Source organism: Oryctolagus cuniculus, chromosome 7, assembly GCF_964237555.1.
Source record: "Oryctolagus cuniculus chromosome 7, mOryCun1.1, whole genome shotgun sequence".
NCBI lineage: Eukaryota > Metazoa > Chordata > Mammalia > Lagomorpha > Leporidae > Oryctolagus > Oryctolagus cuniculus.
The window spans coordinates 94,353,706-94,370,109 of record NC_091438.1 but is presented as its reverse complement, the minus strand read 5'-3'; the positions used below and the strand labels follow the sequence as shown (position 1 = coordinate 94,370,109).

At 40.8% G+C, this 16,404-nt stretch overlaps 1 protein-coding gene across 2 annotated transcripts in view; it reads left to right on the top strand.

Annotated features, from left to right (window-relative positions):
* The window catches only part of AK5 (adenylate kinase 5), a 279,780-nt gene that overhangs the window by 160,380 nt on the left and 102,996 nt on the right, over positions 1-16,404 (top strand). The gene's annotated exons all lie outside the window — the stretch shown is intronic.

The following is a 16,404-nucleotide window of genomic DNA, read 5'->3' as shown; positions in this document are numbered from 1 at the left end:
GTTATTCAAGTTCCAACCTTTGACAGGCAATGATGGCCAAGGAGACCATATTTGAGGAGTTAAATATATTTCCTCTTTGAATAAAACTGAAGAAATTTATCTAGGTCATTCTTCTCTCAGCAGAAGAGCTCTCCCTATGCAACATTTAATAATCCAAAATAGTTGGCAAATGACTCAACTCCCTAATGAGACTTTATTTTTTAAAAAACAATGATGTTTGAAATTCACTTCTCCCTCTCCTCAGTGCTCTCCAGCATTGGCTGAAAGCCAAGTGAGCATGTTCTTATGCCAGCTGTTGCTCCCATCTGCAACTAATATGTATCACAAATACAGCACATAGGGCTGACCCATATGTATGTGCAATGGTGGCTGCCCATTTCATATGCACACTCAGAAGTTGTTTTCACGAACATAAGGTATCTTCCTCAAATCACAAATGAGAAGATTTGACAAGTGTCATATTAGCTACCACATAATTTATAGTAATTTTATTATTTATTAAGTACTTACATGAAAAACACTGTGCTAAGTTCCTTATGTTGATGATCTCATTAATTCTACACAATGTCTCTGGCAAGTAGGAATGATTAGCTCTACTTAACAGACAAGAAAAGTAAGACTGAAAGAGTAATTTGCCAATGATTGCACAAGTAGTTTCACAGTAGGGGCATGAACTTAAGGCACAGTCCCAGCACCCACACTGTACTGCCTGGCATCCTAGCCTCCACAGGCCATTCAAGAGACAGATTTGGAACATATTCAGTCACTGACTCCTAAGGTCCCAGAAGAGACAAATAGCAAACAACCACTCACAATCTAACATTACAGACTGCACAAAGAAATGAGTGTAACCAGAAAACCAATTAGTGAAGCAAATAGGAGGCTTCACTCCCTCTCCCCTAAGAACTAGAAAAAATTACATTAAAATACTCAAAGAAGCGGCGCCGGCACTCCGGGTTCTAGTCCCAGTTGGGGCACCGGAGTCTGTCCCGGTTGCCCCTCTTCCAGTCCAGCTCTCTGCTGTGGCCAGGGAGTGCAGTGGAGGATGGCCCAAGTGCTTGGGCCCTGCACCCGCATGGGAGACCAGGAGAAGCACCTGGCTCCTGGCTTTGGATCGGCGCAGTGCGCCGGCCGTAGTGGCCATTTTGGGGGATGAACCAACGGAAAGGAAGAGCTTTCTGTCTGTCTCTCTCTCATTGTCTAAATCTGCCTATCAAAAAAAATTTTTTTAAATACTCAAAGAAATAAAAGGAAGATGAGAAAGTATAAAGCAAGTGCAGGGAAAAAAATGGAAAAGAAGCAGAAAGGAAAAAGAAAGAAAGACATTCTCAGCACAAAAAACATTGTCATTGAAATATAATTCAATTAACTAGATGCAATTGAAAAGAGACTTAATGATGGGCAAAGAATTGTCTCAGAATAAAAAGAGAAAGCTAAATATTTGTAGTTGTCAAATATGAAAAAGAACTTAAGAGACACTGAGAACATAAATATTGGACTGACATACTTGTAATCTAAAAGGAATTCCAGAAGGAGAGCACGGAGGGGATGGAACAGAGGCAATGTTTTAATAGGTGACAGTTGGAAATTTTTTTTTTTTAACTTTTATTTAATGAATATACGTTTCCAAAGTACGAATAATGGATTACTATGGCTTCCCCCCCATACCGTCCCTCCCACCCACAACCCTCCCCTTTCCCACTCCCTCTCCCCTTCCATTCACATCAAGATTGGAAATTTTACAGAGATGAAAAAAGACAAGTCCCCAGGTTGAAGAAACACAGTCAGTCTTTTTCCATTTAGTCATTCAACACTGAATTATTGAGCACTTGCTGTGCTCCAGCACTTGGGGTATGTAAGTGTGTAAGATGACAGTCTAGTGGAGTAGACAGAGAGTAATAAAATAAGTAAATAAACGAGTAAATTCTCTAGATTGTTACAGGTGAGAAGCTCTGTGAGGAAAGGAAAAGTAGACCAGGATAAATGGGATTACCAATACAGAGAGCACAGATATGGTACTCAGGGTAAATCTCATGAAATCTCACCAAAAAGGTGAGATTTGAGCAAAGATTCAACCTATAAAACATTAAAACATGGAAGATAAAATATTAATGGTGAAAAAACATTACTTATAAAGGCATGGCAATTTTGGTGGCAACAAAGTAAATGAAACAAGAGCTTGCATTCATAAAGAGCACCTACTATCAATCAGGCACTTTGTTTTCTACTGGATGTGCGTATTACTAATTCCTACAATAACTGAAGAAGGTAGCTCTGTTAGTCCCCAGTTCACAGCTGAGGAAATAGAGGCTCACAGAAGTTGAGTGATTTCCCAAGACCACAGAGCTCGCAAGTTATAGAACCAGAAATAAATCTTTGATCTTCTTGGCACCAGGATCTACTTTCTACTTTTACCACCCCAATATACTGTTAGCAAGATCACCAGTAATCTACAGCCAGTTGCACTTAACATCTTTTAGTTCTCTTTCTTGACCTTTGCTGAGTTGGGTCACTAAACTATTTCTGTAAAGAACAGAGTTGCAGGGCCAGCCTCGTGGCAGAACAGATTAAAGCCCTGGACTGCAGCACAGGCATCCCATATGGGGGCCGATTTGAGTCCCAGCTGCTCCACAAAAACATGTGAGAAAAGAAGGAAAATTGACGTGCTGAGAAAGGAAAGAAAATGGAATGGTATAAAATGCTCAATTAAAACTATGAAAGGCAGGGAATAATCAGTTAGCCTAGTAGTTAAGACATCTGCATTCAATATCCAGAATCTGGGTTTGATACCTGGCTCCAGCCTCTTGCTAATGAAGGCTCTGGGAGACAATGGTGATGACTCAACTAATTGGATTCCTGCCACCCATGTGGGAGACCTATATGCACTGAATGTACATATTAGAAAAGGAAATCTAAAATTAATAATATAAGATTCAACTTTAGGAAACTAGAGAAAGAAGAACAAATTAAATCTAAAGTAAACAAAAGAAAGGAATTTTTAAAAATCAGAGTTGAAATTAAAAACAGAAAAAAAGTGGAAAGAACAGGTCATCAAAGAAGGAGGTACCTTTCTCTGAAGGGAGGAGAGAACCTCCACTTTGACTATGACCTTGTCTAAACAAGATAAGAGTCGGAGAACTCAGAGGGCTTCCATAGCCTTGGAAACTCATGACTGGAGCATAGGGAGATTACTGATGCCATAGACAGGAGTGTCAATTTGTTAAGTCAACAACAGGAGTCACTGTGCACTTACTCCTCATGTAGGATCTCTATCCTTAATGTGCTGTACATTGAAATTTAATGCTATAACGAGTACTCAAACAATATATTTCACTTTGTGTTTCTATGGGGGTGCAAACTGTTGAAATCCTTACTTAATGCATACTAAACTGATCCTCTGTAAAAAAAAAAAAAAAGAAATTATCAATTCCCAATTTGACTCTCACTGGGATTAAACATGACAATAGGTCTGCTCTGATTTCATCATCATTTAAAAAAATCATCTATTATTTTTCACTTTATGTTTCTGTGTGAGAGCAAACTGTTGAAATCCATACTTAATGTATACTAAGCTGATCTTCTGTATATTAAGATAATCGAAAATGAATCTTGATGTGAATGGAAGGGGAGAGGGAGTGGGAAAGGGGAGGGTTGTGGGTGGGAGGGACGGTATGGGGGGGAAGCCATTGTAATCCATAAGTCGTACTTTGGAAATTTATATGCATTAAATAAAAGTTTAAAAAAAAAAAAAGAAAAAAAAAGAAATTAAAAACAGGAAGACAATGCAGAAAATTAGCAAAACCAAAAGTTGTATTTGATAATATTGATAAGATCACTAATCCCTTAGCAAGGCTAAGGGGAAAAGAGAGAACCACAAATTACTGGTTTGTCTAAATAAGATCGAAGTCAGTGAACTCAAGAGGCTTCCATAGCCTTGGCAACTCATGACTAGAGCCTAGGGAGACTACTGACACCATAAACAAGAGTGTCAAAGTGTTAAGTCAACAACAGGAGTCACTGTGTACTTACTCCTCGTGTCGGATCTCTGTCCTTAGTGTGTTGTCCAATGTGAATTGATGCTATAACTAGTACTCAAACAGTACTTCACACTTTATGTTCTGTGTGGGTGCAAACTGATGAAATCTTTACTTAATATATACTAAATCGATCTTCTGTATATAAAGAGAATTGAAAATGAATCTTGATGTGGATAGAATGGGAGAGGGAGCAGGAGATGGGAGGGGTGCGGGTGAGAGGGAAGTTAATGGGGGGGGAAAGCCATTGTAATCCATAAACTGTACTTTGGAAGTTTATATTTACTAAATAAAAGTTTAAAAAAAAAGAAATGGAAGAGGAAGCATGAATACAGATGTCACGGACATTGAAAGTGTAGTAATGAAGTACAGGTAACACTAAGTCCACAGATTTGATAACTAGATAGAATGAACTGATTCCCTGAAAACCAGTCAGTGAAAACTCACTCAGCAGTAAGTAGACGATCTGATTAGTCCCATCTCTATTAAAGTATCCTCAGTCAATAGTAAATAATCTTCTAAAACAGAAAGCACTAGGCCAAAATGCTTTCACTGGTGAATTTTACCAAACATGTAAGAAAGAAATTGTGCTAATTCTCTACAGTCCACTCTTCCAGAAACTAGAAGCAGAGGGAATATTTCCTAGCTCATTCTATGAAACCATTCTATCTGTATCAAAACTAAAGACATTATAAGAAAAGAAAACTAAAGGCTAATATCTCTTTGAATATACATACAAAAATACTCAAAACGTATCAGCAAAAAAAAAAAAATCTAACAATGTACAAAAGGAATTATACACCACAACTAAGAGAATTTATCCCAGGTAAGAAAGGCTGATTCAACATTCAAAAAAAATAAATTAGTGCAACAAGCTAAATAAGAAAATTCACATGATCATATCAATAGGTGCACACAGAAATTTAACAAAATCCAATACCCCAGGGGTGGGTGTTGTGGCACAGCAGGTTAGGCTGCCACTTGGAATGCCTGCATCCCACATCAGAGTGCTGGTTCAAGTCCCAGCTACTCCACTTCTAATCCAGCATGCTGATAATACAGTTAGGTGGCAGCAGATGATAGCCCAAGCACTTGAGTTCCTGCCAATCATGTGGGAAACCCACATGGAGTTCCTGGCTCCTGGGTTCAGCCTGGCCCAATCTCCAGCTGTTGCAGACACTTGGAGAGTGAACAAAAAGATGAAAGATCTCAATCTCTCTCTCTCTCTCTCTCTCACTCACTCACTCTCTCCTCCTCCACCCCTTTGTCATTCCAATAAATAAATCATTGAAAAAGTTTTCACAGAATCTAACACCCATTCACGATTTAAAATCTAGTAGGAACTTCTTAACTTGACAAAGAATATATACAAACAAAATATATTGTTGAAAAGAAAAAACAAAACAAGAAAAAGAAATAAAAGTTATATAGACTAGGAAGGAATAAATAAAACTCTGTATTTATGGAGAACATGATCATCTATGTAGACAGTCAAAAAGAATCAACAACAACAAAAACTCTAGAATGAATATTAATAGGAAGTTAACAGAACACAAAGTTTTTCTATAAGTGTGTTGTTTTTCTGTATATTAGCAATGAACTAATGGAATTTTTACTTAAAATATCTATAATAAAACCCTAAAATAAAATACAGATGTTGCTTAACTTACAATGTTGTTGCATTCCAATGAACCATAATAAATTAAAAGTATTATAAGATGAAATTGAATTTGATACATCTAACCTACTGAACATCATAACTTAGCCTCACCTACTATAAACATGTTCAGAAAACTAATATTAGCCTATGGTTGTGCAAAATCATATAACACAAAGCCATTTTATTTAAAAAAGTTGAATATCTTATAGAATTTATTGGATAATGTATTGAAAACAAAAACCAGAATCTTGTATAGGAACACTTTTGTACCACTGTAAAGTTGAAAAATTTTAAACCATTTTAAGTTGTGGAACTTACTTAAGTATAAATCTAGGCCGTCGCTGTGGCTCACTTGGCTAATCCTCTGCCTGCAGCACCGGTACCTCGGGTTCTAGTCCCAGTTGGGGTGCCGGAGTCTGTCCCAGTTGCTGCTCTTCCAGTCCAGCTCTCTGCTGTGGCCCAGGAAGGCAGTGGAGGATGGCCCAAGTGCTTAGGTCCCTGCACTCGCATGGGAGACCAGGAGGAAGCACTTGGCTCCTGGCTTTGGATTGGCGCAGCACGCCGGCCGTAGTGGCCATTTGGGGGGTGAACTAATGGAAGGAAGACCTTTCTGTCTCTCTCTCTCTCACTGTCTAACTCTGCCTGTCAAAAGTAAGTATAAATCTAACAAAACATATGCAAGGTCTGTATGAGGGAAACTACCAAAGTCTGATGAAAGATTTCAAAGAACTAAATAAATAGAGAAATATACCTCGTTCATGGATAGGAGACTCAATATTGTCAAAATGTCCAATTTTTCAAACATAATCTATAGAAACAACACAATTCCAATTGAATTCCCATTAAGTTATTTTGTGGATGTTGGCAAACTGGTTTGGAGGTTTATATGAGAGGCAAAATGTTCAGAATAGCCAACTCAGTGTTGAAGGTGAACAAAAACAAAGGACACTGCCCAAGACTTACTACAAAGCTACAGTAATCCAGATAGTATGGTATTGGTGAAACAACAAGTAGATCAATGTAAAAGATCAGAGAACCCAGAATTAGACCCATATAAATATAATCAACCATTCTTTGGTAAAGCAGCAAAGGCAATACAATAGACCAAATATAGTTTTTTTCAAAAAATGGTCCCAAAACCACTAGCAATGATCTATATGCAAGCAAATGAATCTAGACACAAATCCAACAACCTTTGCAAGAACTAATTCAAAATGATCATAGACCCAAATGTAGAATGCAAAACTATAAAACTGGGGCTGGCAGTGTGGCACAGGAAGTTAAGCCACTGCCTGTGACACCAGCATCCCATATTGGCACTGGTTTGAATCCCAGATGCTCCAATTCCAATCCAGCTCCCTGCTAATGCACCAGAGAAAGCAGCAAAGTATTGTCCAAGGCCTTGGGTCCTTGTCATGCACATAGGAGACCTAGATGAATCTCCTGGCTCTTGGGTTCAGCCTAGTCCAGCCCCGAACATTGAGGCCATTTTAGGAGTGAACCAAGAACTAACTCTTCGTCTTTCTCTCTCATGCACATGTGCTCTCTCCTCTCTCTTTAAATCTTTTTTTTTAAACTATAGAACTCCTAGGACATGACAAAGGAGAAAATCTGGATGACCTTAGGTATGGTGATGATTTTTTTTCATATAACACCTGCTAAGGTTTGGATATGATTTGAATGTTTCTAAAGGGTCTATGTCCTTGGAGTGGCAGTATTGGAAGGTAGTAGAACCTTTAAAGTGGAAAGTTGTGATATCATTGGGAGTGTAAGCTATTTTCTTGTGATCCATCAATAGTTATCATGAGAGGGTTGTTATAAAAGACCAAATCCTGCCCTTCCCTGTTCTTCTACTTGTCGGTTCAAGATGTGATCACTCTCCTGCATTTGCTCTGCTCTGGAGCACTCACCAAAGCCCTGCTATGCTGTTTGGACTTTCAGCCTCCAAAACTGTGAGCTAAGTAAATCTCTACTCCATAATTATCTCCCTTCAGCCATTTCATTATAGTGATGAAAAACTTACTAATACAGTACCAAATGTATGATCATTAGAATGAAATTGGTAATCTGGACTTCATTAAAATTTAAAACTTCTAGTAATTATCTGAGCAGAGTAGGTAGGACTGCTGGGCCCACACACTAATTCTAAAACTGGTACCAGGTTAGCAAAGATTATACCAAGGAAAATGCCTGCTGTTCTTCTTCTCTTTGTACTTTTTTGCTCATCATATGAAAAGATACAGTACATATTCTTAAAACCTGAAGCCATACTTCTGCAGTGCCAGCTATGGAGAGAAAAAATACCTGCTTCATAAATAACAGTAGGGACTTTTCCCCATAAGTCAAAGAAAACACTAATGAGGATGACAGGTGAGGCTGGCAGTGCTTACAACACTGAAGCTTGGGGACTGTCTTTCATTCTGTGAGTGTACATTGAGTGTTTACTACATCCTGCTGACAGATGGAGTTCACACTAAAGAATGCTGAGTGAGCAAGAGTGGTTGGGTTCAGGAGGATAAGGAAATTACTCCTAAAAAACCATCTTTCATTCATTTAGTCAATCAAGGCAAACTGCACACCTTCAGGAACTAGCCTAAGCTCTAAAGATAATTTTGAGAACTAAGACAGACAATGTCTCTTCTCTGTTTGGCTTACAGCTTTTAGAAAATAAAAGGGAGGACCCTGCAAGGGAGACATGTGCTGTGTGGAAGCACTTGTTTCCAGTGTCAGTACAGAAGGTAGAATGTGCATTTACAAATCATGTCACATCATTGCCTCCTGCTCCACCCCAAGGTTTTTGACAGTGAGAATAGCATTTTGTTTTTGTTTTTAATCTACCCTTAAATTGCCAGCACTGATCTCTACCGTAGGCCTCTCTCTAGCAAGGAGGAATGTCTGGTGCCCAAGACACTGATGACCCCTCCGCTTTCTCAAACCCTGGCCTCCTCGGCATATGCTGCCACTGTGGCCATTTCTTTGTATCTTCCTGCGATGCAGTTTCTCTTCCTCTGCCCTTCCCTTAAAATGTCATGTTCATAAAGTTCCATCCTAGGACCTCTTCTTTTACTGTCTTCTCTTATTAGTCATTACTCAATGCTTCATTCATGCCCGTGCTTTCTACTTTCTTAGTCTACTTATCCATTCAACTAATATTCAGAGTATTTACTGTGCCAGACTCTGATTGTGGAGCTGGGGATATGGTGGAGAGCAAAAGAAGACATAGTCCCTGCTATAGACACAGAGCCCATAGTAAAAATAGACAATAGTAGAATAACTTTAAGTTAAAACTGGGTCAAGTTATTGGGAGAAGTATGTGGTTCTGTAATAGATGTGGTCAGTGATGTGAAGGAAGGCTTATCTAAGGCAAAAATGTGTGAGTTGGGAAGACCAGCATTGTGGCACACATCTTGCAACACCCGCATGCTGTATTAGAGTGCTGGGTTTGTGTCCTGGCTGCTCTGCTTCTGATGCAGATCCCCCCTAATACATCTGGGAAAGCAGCAGATGACCCAAATACTTGGGCCCCTGCCACCCACATAGGAGACCTGCATGGAGTTTCAGCCTTCTGTCTCTGGCTGTTGTGAATATTTGTGGAGTGAACCAGCAGATGAAAAGATTCATCTCTCTCTCCCTCTCTCTCTGTCTGACTCTCTCTCTCTCTCTGCCTTTTAAAGAAATAAATCTTTTTAAAAAAGAAGTGTGTGAGTTGAGATGTGAAAGATGAGTGAAAGACATACAACCAAGTGAGGGTGTTCAGAAGAGGAAATAGCAAGGGAAGCAGGAAGAAGCATGACATGTGAAAGATGGCAGTTTAGCTGTCATGCAGAGTAAGGGGAAAGATGGTATGAGGTGAACCTGAAAAGCAGGCCTCTGTACAGCAGGTTTGGTGTTTTGATGTTATCCTATGTTGTGTTGTATTATGTTGTGTTGTATAAGAGCAGGGGAGCAAGAGAGTGTGTTGACATAATCATATTTGTGTTTTTTTTTTTAAGTACACGAAAAAAAAGTTGTTCTTGCTGCAATGTGGAGTGCAGGTTATAGGAAGGCAGGAATGGATGTCAGGAGTCCAGTGGGAGGCTGCAATGGTCCAGACAAGGGATTCTGGAGTACACTCCTTGCATCAGAGTGGTGGAGGGAATGTCGAGACGGGTGTATTTGAGAAGTACTTGTGAGGCAAAACCAACAGGACTTCATTTTGGAGTGGATGTGAGAGCCAAGGAAGAGGAAGCTGTTGAAGATGACTTGTAGGTTTTTAACTTGTGCAGCTGGGTTGGTGGTGGTAGCATTCACTGAGAAAGGACACAAAGAAAAGGCCAATTCTGTCGGGAAAGAGCAGGAGTGTAATTTTAGACATGCTACGTCCAACATGCCTCAACACACGCAAGGAGAGAATTCAAGTGAACAATTAAATATGCAGGCCTGGTGCTCAGAGGGGAGATCTGGTCTAGAAATAGTTGATGAACCTTGGGAGTGTAGACAGGATGTGAAGCTGTTGTTGATGTGGGTGAGATGGAGAAATATAGAACGGAGATGAGAAGAGGATCTACAGCTGAGCTCTAAGAAAATTCAAAGGCTGGGGAGAGAGGGAAGAAAAGTCAGTAGAATAGGATATCCCAAAAGCCAAAGTGAACAGAGATTCAAGAAGTAGAATCTCTCAGATGTTGATAAGAAGAGGAAGAAGAAGGAGACTGGAAAGAAGCCATTGTGTATAGAGACATGGAGGGAAGTCTTGATCTTACAAAGAGCTGTTGGGGGAGGCTGTGTTTGTTGACAACAGAGGACACTTACACATGTTTGGAAACTCGTAGGAAGGATCCTTCATAGGGAGAGGACAAGAGAGGAAGGTTCATCTGAGTGCTATAGAGCTGAGTTCTAAAGCATAGGAGATGGGACAAAAAGGACCACATTTGGGTTGGAACAGAAGGAGCATGGATAGCATGGGAGTATGAGTCTGTTCGCTTTTTTTTAAGTTTATTTATATGCTTATTTATTTGAAAGATACAGTGATCACGAGAGGGGTTGTTCATTGTTCACTCCTCATATGCCCTCAACTGCTATAGGTAGGCCAGGCCAGAATCAGGAGCCAGAAATCCATCCAAGTCTCTCTCATTGGTGGATACAAATACTTGAGCCATCATCCGATGCCTCCCAGGGTGTGTAGTCAAGTGGATCAGAAGCAGATATGGGACTCAATCCTAGGCACTCCAATGTGGGATGTAGGTGTCCCAGCAATGGTTTAACCTACTGCACCATAGTGCCCACCTCTGTATGTTTTTCTTTTTAAAGATTTTTTTATTTATTTATTTTAAAGACAGAGTTACAGACAGAGGCAGAGACAGAGAGAGAGGTGTTCCATCTGCTGGTTCACTCCCCAGATGCCCGCAACAGCTGGAGCTGTGCCAATCCAAAGCCAGGAGCCAGGAGCTTCTTCCAGGTTTCCCACGTGGGTGCAGGGGCCCAAGGACTTGGGCCATTCTACTGCTTTCCCAGGCCACAGCAGAGAGCTGGATCGGAAATGGAGCAGCCAGGTCTCAAACTGGCACCCATATGGGATGCCAGCACTTCAGGTCAGGGCATTAACCTGCTGCGCCACAGCGCAGGCCCCTCTGTATGCTTTTTTAAAGTGTATTCTATTTAATTACTTGAGAGACAGACGTGAAGAGCTCCTGTCCACTGGTTCACTTCCCAAATGCCTGCAGCAGCTGTGTTTGGGCCAAGTGAAGACCAGAGCCAGAAGGTCAATCCAAGTTTCCCAAAAAGGCAGCAGTAACCCAGTTACTTTAGCCATCACCTGTTACCTCCCAAGGTCTGCACTAGCAGGAAAGCAGGAGTCAGGAACAGGAGCCAGGAATTGAACCCAGGTACTCCCATGTGAGATGTTGGTGTCTCAACCTCCAGGCCGAATGCCTGCCCTGGTTTCGTGTTTAATGGTGGGAGTTAATGGGTTCCTCTCAAATGACTCCAGAATCAAAGCCATCTGTTGAGAGTCCAAGTCTTGAAAAGAGGAGAGAACCAAATTATTGAAGAATCCAGCGGCAAGTGAGCTAAAGGAGCAGCAGGACTGCCAAACAACGCGAGAGTCCTTTGACCTGGAAGTTTAGGTGTCAGCTGCTCTTCCTGGTTTTCTTCCTGGTATTAAAGATAGAGTGTGTGGAAATTGTAGTGGGGCACAGAGGCGGTCAGCGGGCTGGTTCACACAGTGGTGGAGTTGTACCTGATATGTGTCACAAAAAGAGAAGAACATTGGCAGAGCATACGTGGTGGTGGGCAAGATAAAAGGCCAATAGACAGAGGACCATCAGGGGCCAGTGCCCAGAGGAACTAGAATGACATTTGACTTCCTAAAAAAATAACTCTATGTGATAAGCATATGCTAGCTCTCTATTAAAAAGAATATTTGAGGGACTGGCACTGTGGCACAGTGGGTTAAAGCCCCGGATTGTAGCACTGGCATACATACATATGGGCACCAGTTCAAGTCCCAGCAGCTCCACTTCCCATCCAGCTCCCTGCTAATGTGCCTAGGAAAGCAGTGGAAGACGGCCAAAGAGCTTGGGCCCTGCACCCACGTGGGAGACCTGGAAGAAGCTCCTGGCTTCAGATCAGCTCAGCTCAGGTCATTGCAGCCATTTGGAGAGTAAACCAATGGATGGAAGATATCTCTGCCTCTCCCTGTAACTCTGCATTTCAAATAAATAAAATAAATCTTAAAAAAAAATATTAGATCTTAGCAATCCTGCAAGGAACATTTTAACTCCTGCTGTTTCTTCCTTGAGATCTTAGCTAATAATTAGAAAAAACGTTAATTTCTTGGCACAGAACACCTACAGAAGTTCAGGTTTACCTTGAGTCTTAGCACTTGATAATAGCTAATTTTGTACTTCATTTTATGCTGACTCGTGTTACTCTCTGCTGTTGCCTACATGCATATGTTACAAGAAAGAGCACAAAGTCTGGAGCCAGACAGACCTGGTTCAAATTACAGGCTGTAAGTTATTTACTCTCTTTGATCCTCAGTTTCTTCTTCTGGAAAATGGACTTAACTTGCAGGATTTTTGGATTAAAAGACATAGTCCATTGGCACTGTAAACCATCCAGTAAAAGTTCCCTGTTCTTTTTTTCCTTCTCAAGAGCAGGGCCTTGCCAAATACTTCTTTCAGGTTCACTACACTGTGACAAGGACCATGTAGGGACCTAAATCGAATTTTTGAATAAAATCATAACACCACTTTCTCTGGCTGGAACAGATAAGCATTTACCTTAGTGTGTGGGTGGTCTACCTGAATTTCCATAGTGATAGCTTCTAAATCAATAAATATGGCATTTAGCCAAAACATGTGCTGGGTTGTATTTGTAAAACTAATTTAAAATGATGCCATTCCCAAGGAAATGTATTTCAGTAACAAAACACTGATCACCATTTGGAGATTTAGCAAGTCATAGCTGACACAGATCCTATCCTCATGAGTAAGTTGAGATGTTGTGGCAAGTCTTGCAAGGATCAGCTAAAGCCAGGAAGCTGGACACATCCAGTTTGCCTCTCAGTTCTGCAAAGAGCACTTGAACTTGGTGAAGAAAGCCTTTGGTGGTCTACTGAAAGGATGAGAGCAGGGCTAATAGAGACAGACAGAGGTCAGAAAAATGGAAGTCTAGCTTTCCCCAAACACTAACACCAAAGGAGTGAGCATTTGGCATAGTGGTTAAACCTCTAGTTGGAATGCCTGCAATCCAGCATCCCATATCCAAGTGCCTGCATTCAAGTTCCAGCTCTGCTCCTCACTCCAGTACCCTGCTAATGCAGACCATGAGAGGCAGCAGGTGCCAGACCCCGACTGAGTTCCAGGCTCCCTGCAACAGGCAGGTGTTTGGGGAGTGGGCCAGCCGGAGGGAGTTTTCTCTCTCAAATAAATACAAACAAAACCAAAAATGTCCACTGCAGGCTCAGTGAGCAGCTCTTCTACTGGTTATGGAGAATTAGAGCTAATTGATTCTGTAAGAATGATAAGTCCCATTTTTAATTCTCATAACTCAATAGGATATATTTTCACCATTCTTGACTGCAAAGATTTTCACTGTAAATTTTAAGCAGCAATATACGAGTGCTTAGGTTGCCAGTTTTGAGCCAAGAGTTCATTGTATTTCCATACCCTGGAGACATAAAAGTAAATGCCTCATCACTATGCATGCTGGGCATATCCTGTCACAGGAATGCAGGAGAAGTCTGTACAGGAGGAAATAAGAACTAATAGAATTCTTTATTTCAAAGCAATAGAACATACTGCAGGGGTAAAAGCATATGAAGGGCTGATCAGTAGAGACTGTTTGCCTTTTTATTTTTAAAACTCTTATTGTCTTTGGCAGGATTTATAATTAATTTCATGGGCTCCTGTAACATCTTATTAACTGAAATAACCTTGACTGCTGTGTCACTTTAAATGCAAAATGAAAATATTTGTGAGAACACAATAGTATCCCTGCTTAATAAAGAAATAGAAATAGAGCTCATGTGTGACCCAGGAGCTGGTGTGCCTTGGAACCTTCCAAGACAGGAAATCAGTGTCAGTGGGAAGCCACATCACCTTCCAGGGTCGTCACATGTTCCGGGTACAGTGTCCGAAAATCCAAAAACCCAGCCTGAAAACAAACACACGCTACATGAACTGAAGCTGGGGTACTGGCAGCCCTGGGGTGGGGGTGGGGGGTGATGAGGCTGCTCCTCTTGTTCCTTGGAGGGGGTTGCCCAGGAGCAGAGTAATTTGTCCATCAATTTGAAGAAATTTCTTTCTTTTTCTATTCGGTTTGAGGTCACACTGTACATACTTATTTTAATGGTCTCTTGGATTCATGCTTTTATTATGGATAGTGACTCTGACTAGAGCAGTCACAGTCCTGGCTGGGTTTGAGCTCTGGCCTGAGGCTTAGTGGCTTTGTGCTATTGGCACATCCACTTACTTCTCTGAGCCTCTGTTCCTAGATCTATAAAATGAAGAGAATAAAGTGAAGATTAAAGAGTTGATCCCTATTAAAGCATCCTGCCAAATGGGAAGCACCGTATACATAGTCGTACCAATATCAAGTCTTAACTTGCTGGTTATTGATTGTAAATGTCCCATGTGCTCTTTTGAATTGTATAGAAAATTAATACAAAACAACAGGCTTACCACTTAAGATTGTGAAAGGATCTCTTTAGAATTACATTAAATACAAAGAAGAGAATACTAAAATGTGAGATTAAAGAATTTACTTGAGATACTGTTACCACCCTTAAAACTTTAGAAAGATATTCCTCACTTTCTCCAGCATTTATTCCTGTTTCTATTTTAGTACTTATTGTGTGAGTTACAGCTCCTGGTGTATATGTCTTTCTCTTCAAGCAGATCATTTGTGAGGACACAGGCCTTCTTACATCACTTTAGTTCCTCACTGCCTTGCAGAATACTTAACCAGTCATAGGGAAATTCAGAAATATTTGTTTTATAAACAGAATGAAGAATAAACTCAAAAAAGTAGGAAGAAGTTTGCTACTCTAAACTATAAACAGAATTGGGTATAAAATAAATTTACAAGGCAGTGATGGAAACTTTTTAACATTTATATATTTTCAAAGGAGGGTAACTGAGGTAACCAGTGATCCAAAAAACTGTCAAACATGATGTGACTAAAGGATCTGGACATATGGAAGCCTCTATTGGAGGCATGCAGACTGATCAGGCCCTTGCTGTCTGTCCCCTCTATGGTGGTTGGGGTTTGTAGTACAAAGCTTTGTTCCCAAACCTTGCGCAGTTAACTGCCCACTGAAGACAGTCTCTCATCAGTAAGGAACTGCATGAAATTACAGCTTCTGAATTACTGTGTAAGAACAGGACTGTAGAAATGGGATTACAAAGAGATGGAATTCAAGTCGATGTGTAAAGCAGTTTTCTGATTGGTGTTACCTAATAGAATGCCTCATTGGAGACATGCAAGCAGATTCTAGGTACCAATTTTTTAGTATTTTTAAAAATGTTTTCTATACTTGGTGAGAAAATTTCAGCCTCCCTAAGGTCCTCACCACCTCTGCGAGTGTACTTGTTGAAGAAAGGACAGTGGGGTGTGTGTAACACCAACCCCCACCACCTCCACTCCGGAAATATCCAAATACAGTCCCCTGGCCTGCCTCAGCACCTGAAATCCGGTCCCTGGAGACTCTACGGAGGACTGATATTATCACTAGAAGATCTCTCTCAGTTTTTCACCATTACTCTATGTCATTTAACCCAATGTAACTGCAGCTAAAGAAAAGTGCCATCATCTTAGAACATTGTCAATTATATAATTCTTTTATTAAAGATGTATTTATTTACTTGAAAGGCAGAATGACAGAGCTAGAGGGCGAGACAGAGAGAGAGAGAGAGGTATCTTCCATCCACTGGGTCCACCCCCCAAATGCCTGCAAGGGCTAGGCCAGGCCAAATCCAGGAGTCAGAAACTGCATCTGAGTCTCCTGTATGGATGGCAGGGGCCCAAGCACTTTAGGTATCACCTACTGCCTTTCCAGGTGCAATGTTAGGAAGCTGGATCAGAAGCAGAGTAGCTAAGACCCAAACTGGCACTCCAATATGGAATGCCAGTGGCACAAGTGGTGGCTAAACCTGTTGGGCCACAACACCAGCACCTACCTATTCAGTCCTTTTCAGTTTTAAATTCAGACTGAGTGAAATAAGCCAATCC